Genomic DNA, 14,665 nt, shown 5'->3' with positions numbered 1-14,665 from the left:
CTCGAGGATTGAAATAGATGAAATAATTTGAAGTTAAGGGGTATTCCGGAATCCATTTCACCAGATAGTCTTTCAGGGTACACAAAACACCTATTCATGAAATGCGGCCCCAACTTAACAGACCTTGAGTTAAATATTGACCCTATCCACCGTCTCCCTCGCCCATGGGGGATTTCTCAAGACAGGCCTAGGGACACCATTTTCAGAGTCCATTTTTTCGGCACCAAGAAGAAAATATTGAGGGCTATTAGAGACAGGGGTTCCTTTCCAGACCCTCATGAAAATATAAAGGTTTTCTCCAACTTTTCTAAAACCATGATGGACGCTCACAGGTCTTTTAAAGATACTACCACAAAACTCAGGAAACTCAAAGTCCCCTACAGGTGGGGCTTTTCCACTAAACTGATTATTTGGTATCACGATAAAAATCACATTATCAACACCCCTCAGGAGGGTCAGCGGTTCCTGGCATTTCTCCAGGAGGAACTAGCTTTCAGGGATAAAAATTAGAAATTGAGATGTCTGTTCTTTAATAACTATCTTTTGTCCTATATGCTTTTTTAGTTGGTACAATATACCTCTAAACACATGATGTCCTTCCAGGATCTCGGCCACAAATTTCTAATTTTTCCCCCAAATTAAGGTGAGACTTCAGCCGTATTGAAGGCCGCCAGGAGAACGCTTGCTACCTTTTTTTTTTTTTTTTTTTTTTAGGATAGCTCTCTTTTTTTCTCTTAGATCTGACTTTTTAGGCAAGTTTGCCTATCTGTTTCCTGTTTTGTTTTGTGTTTAGTTGTTAACCTGCTGTTTCCTTTTCAGGAGTGTTATGCAGATTTTATCTTACAATGTCAGGGGTCTCAATAGCCCCCATAAGACATTTGCAATATGGAAGGAGATCAATCACATTCACTCTGATATTGTTTGATTACAGGAGGTTAAGATGGCGGTTGACCACCAATCATATTTCCAGCATAAAAAATACCCTCATCAATTCAAATCCTTAGGTCCTAAGAAAGCTGGAATCATTACTTTGGTAAGTGGAGATGTTCCTTTCAAATTGCTCTATGAGGTTACTGATTCCTTGGGGAGATATCACATCCTTGTTTGTCTCCTCAATAATAGGCTCTGCATGGTAGTGAACACCTATGTTCCCAATAAAAGACAAATTTCTTTCTTAAACTCCAAAAGAAAATTAACAAAATGAAGTCTGGGGACCTTGTACTGGTTGGAGACTTTAACATAATACCCGATGGCAGCTTGTATTCTACCTCAACAGTCAGGTTCAAGGCCCTAGTACTAAAAAATTGGCTTATTCAAAATGAATGCTATGACATTTCGCTGCCTTAATGCGTCTTCAAGGGAATACACCCACTATTTGGATGTCTATATAACATCACGAATTGATCTGATTCTTACAAATATTTTTACATTAACTAAGTTTCAAGTATTAAAATCTTGAACAAGTCATTATCTGATCATTCCCCGGTCTTAGCACAATTCACACTTGGCCCATCCCCAGAGAATACCCATTACTTGAAAAAACATCCCATCAATTTTTATAATACCTGAGTTTAGACAAGAGATTGAAAATTATATTGTCAACTTCTTCATTGAAAGCCAATCAGAGGAAATTGATATTTTTACACTATGGAATGTCCACAAGGCCGTATTGGGAAATCTCATCCAGATTTCCTCGAGGTATAAAAAGAAAAACAGAAAAAAGTGCCACATTACAAAAACAGATCAATGAGAGAGGAACGACAAAACAATATGACACTTCCTTCCCCTGCCCTTCAAGGGGAAATCAAAACTTAGGCAAAGCCTAAGACTCGAAATTAGCCAAGAATACAATACAGTAATCAAGGCCTCAAAATGTAAGACTTACACATTGAACAAACCCACCAGATACATGATGGAGAAACTGAAACGTGAGAGGTAACAGAAGGATAAACAAGATAGTCTCCCTCTCGGGTGAACCCAAAACACACCCAAAAGATATTACCAACTCATTCGCAGAATTTTACCAGCATTTGTATAATATTAAAGACAATCCTGGGGCCCTTGTAAACCACTAATCTGTTAATTTCCTAGCAGACATCAACCTTCCCAGGTTGACTCAATCAGACTTGGAGCAAATTGACAGCCCCTTCTTGGAAGGGGAATTATTGTCCATTATCAATAAATTAACCTGGAGAGGATACAAAATTACAGGCCAATATCACTCATAAACAATGACATTAAAATTTATTCTAAATTACTTGCCGAACGGTTAAAAAATATACTCCCTCGATTGCTCTCTGGTGACCAGATTGGCTTTGTAGAGGGACGTCAGGTGGTGGATGGAATGAGGAGAGTTTTGAATTTATTTACCAGGGCAAATCTATCCAATACTAGATCTTTCTGGTGTTGGATGCAGAAAAGGCCTTTTACAGACTGAATTGGTCTTCCCTGGAAGCAACTTTAACTAAATTTGGTTTTAGCCAAGGATTCTTGTCATCAGTCTTTGTGTTATATTCTGCCCCACCGCCAGAATTTATGGTAATAATTGCCTCTCAAACCCATTCCCCATTTCGAACGGAACAAGACAGGGGTGCCCTTTGTCACCCTTGCTCTTTGTATTAGTGATAGAGCTACTGGTTGAAAAGATCAGATCCAATAAGAATATTGCAGGATTTGATTTCCCCTCCCGTCATTTTAAAATTGTACTATTTGCCGACGACCTCTTTTTGACCCTACTGGACCCCTTGAATTCCATCAGAGCACTTGCTGCAGACTTGGAAGTGTTTTCAAGGGCCTCTTATTTCAAGATTTACTCTCACAGTCAAAATTCTTGACCCTCAACATGACTAAAATGGAAATCTAGGAGCTAAAGAGAGGTACTGAGTTTGCCTGGGAAGATAAAGGGTTAGTTTATCTTGGAATCACTTTAGCTAGTTCTATCCAAGCAGCTGTCAAAGCAAATCTAAGTGGGATCCTTGCAACTGTCTCAGGATATTTCCTTTTTCAGGCAAATTGAACTCTATGTTTGGTAGAGTAATGGTTGTGAAATCCATCATTCTGCCCAAAATACTTTATTTTTTTTCGGACGCTGCCGATCACTCTCCCATTTCAATCCATACAAAATTTGCAAAACCTGCTAAAATAATTTGTGTGGAATGACAGGAGGCCTAGGGTGTCGGCAGAAATTCTATATAAACATAAGAGCAGAGGAGGTACAAGCATGCCTAACCTGCATGCATACTATATGGCCTTAATTAGCAGAGATGGTATTGGCTCAACAATAAACAAAAATTTCCAGCTTTGTTTTACCTGGAGAGAGACATAAGTAAATTTGGCTCTCTAAAATAGTTGCTTTTCTACTTGTTTCAAGAGCCTCGAAAGGTATCTTCCCATCCTCTTTTCAGTCCCATCATTTCTGCATGGAGATCACTGATCAAACCATATAAAAAATGTAACAAAGTTGAACAAGCCTTGAAGTTTCCGCTTTGTGTAGTGGCTTTAATATTTGACTTCTCTCAGAAGTCTGGAGTAATTTTGGTATTAAAAAATAAAAAACATACACAATGGGTCTAATTTTCTCATTCAGCGAATTAAAAGCCAAATATAATGTCCCTTCCTCTGAATTTATCCCTTTCTTAATGCTGAAAAGGTACAAAAAATCCTATTAGGCAAAGAATTTAATTATGAAATCGTGACTTCACTGCTGTGCAGCCTAAATAATAAAAACACCTGGAGCTTAAGGAATATATACTCTTTCAACAGAGAGTAACACTCTTGCAAGCACATATATTTAAGGAGATGGGAGACCGACCTTGGGACTGTTCCGGTTGAGCAATGGAACATCGCCATAAAAAATACATATAAACTTACCATATCAATGACTCTTCACGAGTCTTATTTCAAACTACTTACCAGGTGGTATTTCACGCCTATCAGACTCTCCCACATTAACCATGCCCACTCCCCCCATTGTTGGAGAGGATGCGGACAACAGGGGAATCTTTACCACATCTTTTGGTGTTGCCCTAAACTAAACGTCTGTGGCTCCAGGTTTCTCGTCATATTGACTCCTTTACAGACAATTTTACCCTGACTCCCCAAAAAGCATTGCTTTATTTGGACTTGGATCAATTACATCCGTCGGTGAGACAGGTAGTTATTCACATCCTTTTGGTAGTTAAAAATAACGACTTACTTTTGGAAGAAGCCTGACCCTCCTAAATTTTCAGATGTCCTAGACAAAATCTACCAACATAATGCTATCGAATGGAGGTTTGCATTTAGCAACAATAATATTCTCGCCTATACTAATAAGCGGAAGGTCTGAAACAGTAAATTTAGACGAGATTAAATTTCTCTCATGCACCTCCTTAAGTGATTGGACTAGACCGCCTTCTTGAATCTCCATAAAGGTTCAGAATTATTGTGCCTCTTATTGACATTAGTATTTTGTATACTTATTAATGTATGCTTTGTTACAAGGGTTCTCTATTTTTTATGACTCTTGCCCTTCCTATGTACATTTACCCTTTTCCCCTCCCGTTTTCTTGTTCCCCCTCCCTATCCACCTCCCAGTTTTATAAAAACTTTAATAAATATATTTAAATAGAAAAAACAACTTCTAAATATAATAGTGCAGTAATAATACAAATATTACAGATTATAAGAGATTTGTGAGGCTTACTCCCAGTTAGTAAGTGTAGGGACCCAAAAAAAATATATATATGCAAAAATGATAGCAAAAACATTATGGCCCTTATTACCAGGTCTGATAAATCAAGTGGGATTTGTGCCGGGACAAGAAGCCAGGGATTGTCATGATACCAGTGCTGGGTGACCGGCACTTCTGGGGTTAATGTTCTGATCTCAGTGCAGACTCTTACCTGCACACCTGGGACCTATTATGGTGGCCTCTCATTAGTTCTGGGGAGGCTCCTTATAGCCGCAGGAAGCTCCCATCCCCCGTCAGTTATACTTTCGCCCTTGGCATTGTGTGGTGACCCCTGAGTGTGTTTGTGCTGTGTTCTGGTTACTTGATTCTCTGTGTATGACTCGGTCTGTTCTCTGGATATCGCTTTGGATTCTGCCTGGTACCTCCTATGTCTGTTTGGTTTTGATCTCTGCTTGGCCCTGATTATCCGCTCTGTCTCATCCCTGTTACTGTACTGTGATCCTGTGTATGACCTTTGGCTTTGTCTGACCTCCCGTCTGTTTATCCCTCCTGTACCTCGCTGGTCTGTACTGTACATGACTTCTGCTTTGCCTGAATCTGAGTTCTCTGGCTTCTCTGAAAGCCGATACTAAGCCCCGCCCCCTTGCAGTCACATGACCGTTCACATGACCGAAGGTCCTGTGCCTGCTTTCTAGACTTCTAAGTTCAGGTCCCGTGCATCTGCATTTCCCGGCTATTCTTGTCCCCGGGGGTCCCTGCGGTGCGGCTGAGTCCCTGCTTAGCAGAGGCTGCATGCCGGCGCTGTCAGGACCCTGACATTATAACTGACCGTTTCAGTTTTTTTTTCCTCTGAAGAGAAAAAAAAGTGTGTGTTATCCTCATGGATCCCATACAAACCTTGGCTGATCAGGTCAAGCACCTGACCCAAATGTTCCATAAGCTCAATGTGGAACAACGCACGATGGCCCAGACCCAGCAACAGTTGGTGGTTACTGTGCAGGGGGCTGTCGATGCAGGGGCTTCTAGTTCTGGGGGTAGGGATGTGTCATTGGCGTCCCCCTTATCTCCGGTCAAATTGCCAGACCTTTTCTCGGGATAAAAAGGAGTTCAGGTCTTTCAGAGAAGGATGCAAGCTTTTTTTTTCTCTAAGGCCCCGCTCCTCCGGGGATGAGTTCCAGAGGGTGGGGGTCATTATTTCCCTACTTCGGGGGGCTCCGCAAGCATGGACTTTCTCTCTGTCTTCCTCTGCTCCTGAACGTATGTCAGTGAACGCATTCTTTGAGGCCCACGGGCACATTTATGATGAACCTGACCGAGTGCGATTGGCAGAGGACATGGTGATGAGTGTCTGTCAGGGGAAACACTCAGCTGAGTGGTTTTGTTCTGAATTCCGCCGCTGGGCCACAGAGGTCTCTTGGAGCGACGCCGCACTCCGAGGACTCTGTCGCAGAGGCTTGTCCGAGCGGCTGCAGGATGCCTAGGCGTTACATCCCCCACCTAACTCTCTCGAGGACGCCATGACCCAGGCCATCCGGATGGACCGCAGGCTGCGGGCCAGAGGGGTGATGCAGGTGGAAACTCCATTATTCCCCAGTGGAAAAGAGACTGCCCCTGAGCCCATGGATGTAGGCGCCCTCTCCCTGAAGGATACGGAGAGGAAACGCCGGAAGGACAAGCAGTTATGCTTTTACTGTGGTAAAACGGGACATTGGAAAAGGGATTGCCCGTCTTCAAACCCGGTTGGCGGGAAACGACTAGGTCTGGGTAGTCAACGGGGAGACTGCTCAGACCCTCAGGTACCATTTTCCTTGTCTTCTAAAGTAGTACTGCCTGTGGAACTGTTTGTGGATGGTAGTTCTTTTTCCTCTACAGCCTTCGTGGACTGCGGATCATCTATTAACCTCATTGACTCCCAATTGGTCACACACTGCAAGATATGGACAGTTAGGCTCAAGGTTCCGATCAAGGTGATGGCCATTGACTCCTCTCCCCTCACTAAGGAGGGAATTCTCTGTATGTTTGACGTGTTTTCGCTCAGAGTGGGCGCTACTCATGTGGAAAACATAAATTGTTTTGTGCTGGACAATCTACCTGCAGGGTTGGTGTTGGGCATGCCCTGATTACAACGCCATAACCCAGTTATTAACTGGAAAACGGGGGAGATTGTTCAATGGGGGTTTAATGATTTTGAGTTATGTGATGGATTCCTATAATGGAGCAGGTGTAAAACGCTGCGGAATCCGCACAAAGAATTGACACGCTGCGGAAATGAGCAGCGTTTTTACATAGGATAGAACGGTACTGTACAACGCAGGAGAGTCTGCTGCGGATCCGCAGCAGAATCCGCGACGTGTGCACATACCCTTAAGTCTTCCAAATATTATCTCAGAATTACATAGATTTGGTCGTCTGAGCAATTTTAAAATCAATACTCACAAATCTGAGATTCTAAATATTTCACTACAACCAAGTGAGATAGGTTAACAACGTCATTTCCCTTTAAGGCTGTGTGCACACGTAGCGATTTTTAAGCGTTTTTGCCACGATTTTCGGCGTGAAAACGCTTAAAAATCGTGTACAGAACGCCCCCCATGCATTCCTATGGCATTCCGCACATGCTGTGCTAATGCTGCGTATTTTTCCGCGGCGGAATCGCATCGCGGAAAAAATCGCAGCATGCTCATTCTTTGTGCGGAATCGCAAAGAATTGCCGCGATTCCGCACCCATAGGAATTCATGAGAATCGCTTACTTCCCGCATGTGGCTATGCCCACCATGCGGGAAGTTAAGCGTCTCATGTGCGGTTGGTACCCACGGTGTGGAGGAGAGGAGACTGTCCTCCAGGCCCTGGGTACCATACCCCTGTAAAAAAAGAATAAAAAATCGGGGTATATTTACCTTCCGGCGTCCCGCGATGCATTCCCGGCCTAAGCGTTCCCAGTAATGCCTTGCGGCATGGTCCAGTGATGACGTAGTCTCGCGTGACTCTAGCGGTCTCGCGAGATCGCTATAGCAACGCGAGACTACCTCATCACAGGTCTCGCAAGGCATTACTGGGATCGCTGAGGCCCGGGAATGCAGCGCGGGACGCCGGAAGGTAAATATACACCGATTTTTTTATTTTTTTTAGCATTTTAACATCCTATCTTTTACTATTGAGGCTGCATAGGCGGCCTCAATAGTAAAAACCTGGTCACACTTGTCAAACACTATGTTTGACGAGTGTGACCAACCTGTCAATCACTTTCCAAGCGATGCTTCAAATCGCTTGGAAAGTGCTTGAATATCGCACGTGAAAATCGCGGCAAAATCGCGGTGAAATCGCGCGGAAAAAACCGCGCGATTTCTGGGAAGGAGTCCGGTTTTTAGTAAGCGTTTTAAAACGCTACGTGAAACTGGAAGGAAAGCGGCTTGCTTATACAATGGGAACACCACAGATATAAATGATATGCACACAATTTTATTGAAAAAATCAACACAGACAAGGAAAAGCACAAATTCCATAAAAACATTTAAAAACATGTGCAAACAGAATCATAAACCATGTCATGTAGTACTGACATGATAACCCACCCACATCAAAAAATCCCACAGAAATAGACAAACAACCACATGAAATGTCTAGTATAGCATAATTGGAATGAAGTAGATCCAAAAAAGATCTATGACATGACATGGTTTATGATTCTGTTTGCACATGTTTTTAAATGTTTTTATGGAATTTGTGCTTTTCCTTGTCTGTGTTGATTTTTTCAATAAAATTGTGTGCATATCATTTATATCTGTGGTGTTCCCATTGTATAAGCAAGCCGCTTTCCTTCCAGTTTCATGTTTCAATTTTTGACTTGCTTTTGGTGAACCCCCCATATTTGATTTCATTCAGCGGTGCCCTCCAATCTTCCCTCTTTGTTAAAACGCTACGTGTGCACATAGCCTAAATGATGTTCAGACTCTTATTTATTTGGGAATAAAAATTACCGCCAAGGTATCACATCTCTACGAAGCAAACTTTTAGATAGCTCTGCATAAAGCGGAGTTGGACTTAGAAGGGTGGCACAAATTACGTCTTTCTTGGTTTGGAAGGGTGAATGTTCTTAAAATAAATTTGTTGACCTGTCTTATATTACTTTCAAACAGTCCCCTTGTATTTACCTGCCTCCTCACGTCTTTAAAAAAGAGATAATTTGTTTCATCTGGTCACAAAATCGAGCGTGTATTTCATACTTCTTGTTAAGTCGGTCGAAGCAAAGGGGGATAGGTTTGTCGGATTTTGCTCTATATAGTCAAGCAGCAATTGGCATCTGCATTCTTGATCGGTTTCACAATAAAAATAAAAAATGGGTTACTTTGGAAAATGATCTTAACGGATGGGACTCCCAAATAGTTATTTGGTCCCCGAGGGGAGAGAGGCACACTTTTACCCTATCTTACCAGAAACATGATATCACTTATTAAAAGGGGGGGGTCAAAACTTGGAGAACTCATCGTCTCCTGGTCCTTTAACTGCTATATACGAATAACCCATCCTTTCTTGCAGCGCTAAATAAAGAGGTTTACCTAAATATAGAGATTCATGCAATATAGTTCATGACTATGTTACGAGGATGGGGATGAGGCCTCTCCAGGACATTTTCCAAGACGAGGAAGCACCAGCAGGCACTCGGTTCTTTTATGAGCAAATAAAAAGCTTCATTACTAAATATAGCCAAGCAAGCCAATCCATACAGAATATTATTTCCATTTGAGACCCTTTGCTTATCAATAAACCTTATAGATCACACTATCTCTCTTTTATAAAAACTCTTCCAGGAGGGACAGACCCCTTTACAAGACTTCCCAACAATTTTTTCAAAATGGGAGATTGATTTGGGAAGATCTTTATCAGCTGAAGATGGAACAAAGATCCTCTTATGCACATTTAGGTCATCACTTTGCTCGACATCACAGGAGAGGAGCTATAAGATTTTCTCGAGATGGTATAGATGCCCATCCGAAATCCACACTATATATCCAACATCTCCGGATACGTGTTGGAGATGCCTAAAAGAAAGGGGCACATTTGTACATATTTGGTGGTATTGCCCATTCATACAGAAATTGTGGTTAGTGTCTTTTGATCTCTATAACAGATTATCTATAACCAAGATTAAACCCACAATGTAGGTGGCTTTGCTGTCCTTGAGTAACATTTTGATCTCTAGGTTTAAGAGGGGTCTCCCTAGGCATGTTCTCACTGCTACTAGAAACGTGATTCCTAGATTTTGGAAGCAGGAAAAAGTTCCCTCGCGTTCTGAATTGGTGACGGAACTTAATGACATATATAGAATGGATCAAGTAGTAGGAAAGACGAACGGAAACATTGTAAAGGTCTGTGACACATGGGCCCCCTGGGTTCCATTTAGAGAGACACCGGAATTGGATTCTTGGTTGTTGGGTTCCTATCCTAGATGTTTGCTTTAAAAAGGTGTTCATAGGACAGAAACAATTCATAAGTGAACTGTTTGGCTGATATTGAACTAATGGATTGGAACTCGTGCTCCCTTATAGATGTTAGGAACCATGGGTTTGCCTAAAGGGTGAGTTTACATTCTCTACCCCTACTCTCTAAAACCCTATCCTTTTTTCCCTTTCTATTCCTTCTCTCACTTTTCTATTCTCTATTTCTTTTTGCACCTAGAACCTTACTCTAGGTATCATCTCATCAAAAATGAATTCAATTTATGGATAAAGTTACATAATGATGTTAATTGCCTACATGAACAAGCGTTTCAAGTTCTAAATTAACATTGATTATATGTATGATTTCCTATAGGCAAAGTTGTTATAAATGTTACATACTTTTTGTTTCATGATAATGGATATGATATGTCTTTTCATGTTAATATTGATTGGCATGTAACATGCAAATACTTCAATAAACTTGATTTACTCAATATCCTTTATGGTCCACTTGAGACCAACCTAACAGAATGGCAGAGGATCCCCAAATCCAAGTGTGAAAAACTTGTTGCACCATTCCCAAGAAGACTCTTGACTGTACTAGCTCAAAAGGTGCTTCTCAATACTGAGCAAAGGGTCTGAATACTTATGACCATGTGAGATTTTAGTTTTTCTTTTCTAATCTGCAAAAATTTCTGCATTTTTTTTTTTCAGTCAAGATGGGGTGCAGAGTGTACATTAATGGGAAAAAATGAACTTTTTTGAACATACCAACTGGCTGCAATGAAACAAAGAATGAAAAATTTAAAGGGGTCTGAATATTTTCAGTACCCACTGTATATTGCTTATGTATTCACACCTTTTATGCGGGAATACATAAGAGCTGTATATGTATTTTCTGTACTATTTTGCACTTTTGTCATGCACATGTATAGTTCTTGTTTGTTTTATTTTTTTATCATTTCAGTATATATCCCTCTATTTGTTCCTGCTCATATTCTTTTTACCTGTTTGTCTATGAAGTTTTTTAATACCCCTTTTCTTTTTTCTCTTTATTATTTTCTTTATTCAGATTTTATTTTTCTTTATTATTTTTATATTTATATTCATTCTTATTTATTTTTCCTTACTATGCTTTTGTTCACATTTCCTTTCTTTCATCCATTCAAGTATTTTTTCCACTCCTTTTCATCACCCTTTGTGGGTTTATCATTGTTTGTCTGTCTTGCACTTTGCTTCACTATTTTACTAATATAACTTACTCTGCTGGTATTATTTGTAGTCCATTTTTAATATAACGGTGTGATGCGCTTGGTCTGTCACATGACGCTCTGGCTGGGTGTCACTGTGCTGGTCCGTGCCTTCTCTCCGATAATTTATGCAGTGTCATCAGCATTACCCTGCATCCCGTGATCACATGTGACCGGACTCCTCATTCACGCCCCTTCTCATTAGCCATTCAGCTGGTGACTGTCATGATCTCAGTGCGGGTTTGACTCGCACACGTGGGGTTAATGTCTGGAACCAGTGCTGATGGCTGGTATTTCTGGGGTTAAAGGTTGTGATCCCGATGCAGGCTTACCTGCACACCTGGGGCTATGATTGTGGCCTCTCCCTGGTTCTGGGGAGGCTTCTTATAGCCTCAGGACGCTCCCATCCCTGTCAGTTATACTTTCGCCCTTGGCATAGTGTGGTGACCCCTGAGTGTGTTTGTGCTGTGTTCTGGTTGCTTGATTCTCTGTGTATGACTCGGTCTGTTCTCTGGATATCGCTTTGGATTCTGCCTGGTCCCTTCTGCGTCTGTTTGGTTTTGATCTCTGCTTGGCCCTGACTATCCATTCTGTCTCATCCCTGGTACTGTATTGATATTTTGTGTATGACCTTTGACTTTGTCTGACCTTCCGTCTGTTTATCCCTCCTGTACCTCGCTTGCCTGCACTGTGCATGATCTCTGCTTTGCCCGACTCTGACTTTGCTACCTTCTCTGTTAGCAGGACGATAAGCCCCGCCCCCTTGCAGTCACATGACCGTAGGTCCTGTGCCAGCTTACTAAATTTCTACATTCAGGTCCCGTGCATCTTTATTTTCCAGCTGTTCTTGTCCCCAGGGGTCCCTATGGTGCGGGTGAGTCCCTGCTTAGTGGAGGCTGTACGCCGGCGCTGTCAGGAACCTGACAGTGACCACATGACTGCTGATCAGATGTACACATGTGAAAACCAGTAGACCCACCTCCTGGCATCCAGCACCATCTTGGACCCTTTTTTATGAAGCAATTTTATGATATAAGTTGTAATCCTTTTGGTTTAACTATGTATAAAAGGACATGCGTTCAATGTATATACCAACCTCTGATGAAGCATGTTGTGTGAAAAGTGTCAGGTTGGCCGAGCAGATAGCTTAAATTAAATTTTATTTTGGGTTCTTTGCTGTGTTTGATTCCTGTCACCCTTTTTTATAAGTAATGAGCAAAAGGGTAACAATATTTTGATCATTTGACTTTCAGGCTCCATATCTCACCATCCACTACCGCTTCCAATGTGAGACTAACATTTTATAGAAAATCATCTTAAGTATCTCTCACCCTTTCCCTTCATAATTTTACTAATATAATGCACTCTGCTGGTATTATTTGTAATCCATTTTTAATATACCGGTGTGATGTGCTTGGTCTGTCACATGACACTATGGTGTCACTGTGCTGGTCCGTGCCTTCTCCCTCATAATTTATGCAGTCTCATCAGCATTACCCTGCATCCCGTGATCACATGACTTCACATGTGACCGGACTCCTCATTCACGTCCCTTCCTCTCACTAGCCATTCAGCTGGTGACCACATGACTGCTGACCTGATGTACAGATGTGACCACCAGTAGACCCACCTCCTGGCATCCAGCACCATCTTGGACCCTTTTTATGGAGCAATTTTATGATATAAGTTGTAATCCTATTGGTTTAACAGTATAAAAGGACATGCATTCATTGTATATACTAACCCCTGATGAAGCATGTTGTGTTAAACACGTATAAGGTTGGCCGAGCAGATAGCTTAAATTAAATTTTTCTTTGGGTGCTTTTCTCTGCTGTGTTTGATTCCAGTCACCCTTTTATATAAGTGATGAGCAAAAGGGTAACAATGTTTTGAACATTTGACTTTCAGGCTCCTCATCTCACCATCCACTACCGCTTCCAATGTGAGACTGGCCATTCCAGGATGATCAGCGATACCGGGCAGGGGGGCCGGTTGCTGGTGTCAGCGATCTCGCTGGTGAGATCGCTGTTGCGTCACAAAACTTGTGACTCAGCAGCGATCTCGCTAGCGAGATCGCTGTGTGTGACGGGGGCTTAACATTATCTTATAATCATCTTGGGATATCTCTCGCCCCCTTCCTTCAGGTAACTGGTCTTTGTGTAATGTGAGATCATGATCTGCCAGCTTTAGCAAGGACTGAGTGTTTTTCCCGCCAAGAATTCCTTTGTTATCCCAAAATAATCAAAGTCAAATTTAATAACTTCCAGTAATCCTAGAAACGTGAAAATTGAATTCCCAGGAGCTGAGCACGTAGAGCTATGCATGGCAATGTTTTGCGGCCTTTAGGGCCATCAGAAATCTGGGAAATGAGTTTCTGCTCCCCTGTAGCACGCGGACATGGCGTGTTTGGTCTCAAAAGAATGGTAAATTCGCAGGGGAAAATTGAGCCTCCCAGCCCAATATATGGAAAACAGGAGGTTTTGATAATTATCCAAAAGGACTGTACGTCCTTGAACACAGCCCACCAGTGAGGTCAGCAAGGGAGGAGTCTCCAGGTTTGTGGGCAAAGCATAAAACTTAAACGCACATTTTGGGAGGTGTTCAGATGCTGGAGAGACAGCTAGACAACATGCTTTGGATTGAATCTTTTCTGTGGGATTCTCTCTTCCCCTTTATCGACACGTCATACCTGTGACTGAGAGAGATTAAGTTTCATATTTTAATCCCTTTTTATGTTCTTAGTGTTGTACATATTGTAGTTTGTCTCTTTTTGTAATATCTTTTGTATTTTAGTAAACACTGCCGATATTTTCTGGAGTAAATTTATCAATTTGGTAGTTTCGTTCTTTTTGCTCTATGATCGAACGACACGTACTCTGTTCAAATTCCCGCTACCTTTGTTTGGTCTTCTGACCCGATATAGCCTTTGGTAATGGACCTTGCTTGTAACAAATGAGGAACTGGTGGCAGCGTAGCTTCCTGGTGTTAGTTGGGAACCCTGGCAATGACGGATCGTAGTTTTATGTGTATTCCCAGCTTAAGACTGCAATAAGGAATACCGTAGCAGAGAAAAGCGCAAATAGGGTCTTATCCGATGGAGATGACAGGGTATACAATCAGATTGCACTCACCTGATGTATCTTTGTATTAGCATGGAAACTCATCAAAGTTGACAGCTGCTGCAGATCCACTGGTCAAGCCAGTGACCAAGTTATAGTGTTAAAACTGGAAACATTTCTGGATATCACTCTCGCTGCTGTACAAATCACGGTCCACACGATTAGAAGGTAGAATTAATGGTTTA

At 41.8% G+C, this 14,665-nt stretch overlaps 1 protein-coding gene across 6 annotated transcripts in view; it reads left to right on the top strand.

The window, feature by feature from the left end:
* LOC141073035 (uncharacterized) overlaps positions 1–14,665 on the top strand; it is a 208,916-nt gene that overhangs the window by 168,403 nt on the left and 25,848 nt on the right. For 2 of the 6 annotated variants that reach the window (XM_073560339.1, XM_073560338.1), the window contains exon 2: positions 932–1,033. The exons of the other annotated variants lie outside the window; for them this stretch is intronic. The gene's annotated coding sequence lies outside the window, so the exon portion shown is untranslated. The remainder of the gene's footprint in view (positions 1–931; positions 1,034–14,665) is intronic. 6 annotated transcript variants of the gene reach the window in all.

This window comes from Dendrobates tinctorius, unplaced genomic scaffold (assembly GCF_039654945.1).
Source record: "Dendrobates tinctorius isolate UK_male_01 unplaced genomic scaffold, ASM3965494v1 ptg000295l, whole genome shotgun sequence".
NCBI classification, from domain to species: Eukaryota; Metazoa; Chordata; class Amphibia; order Anura; family Dendrobatidae; genus Dendrobates; species Dendrobates tinctorius.
Note: the sequence above shows the minus strand (reverse complement) of the source record. Positions and strands in the feature narration are given on the sequence as shown.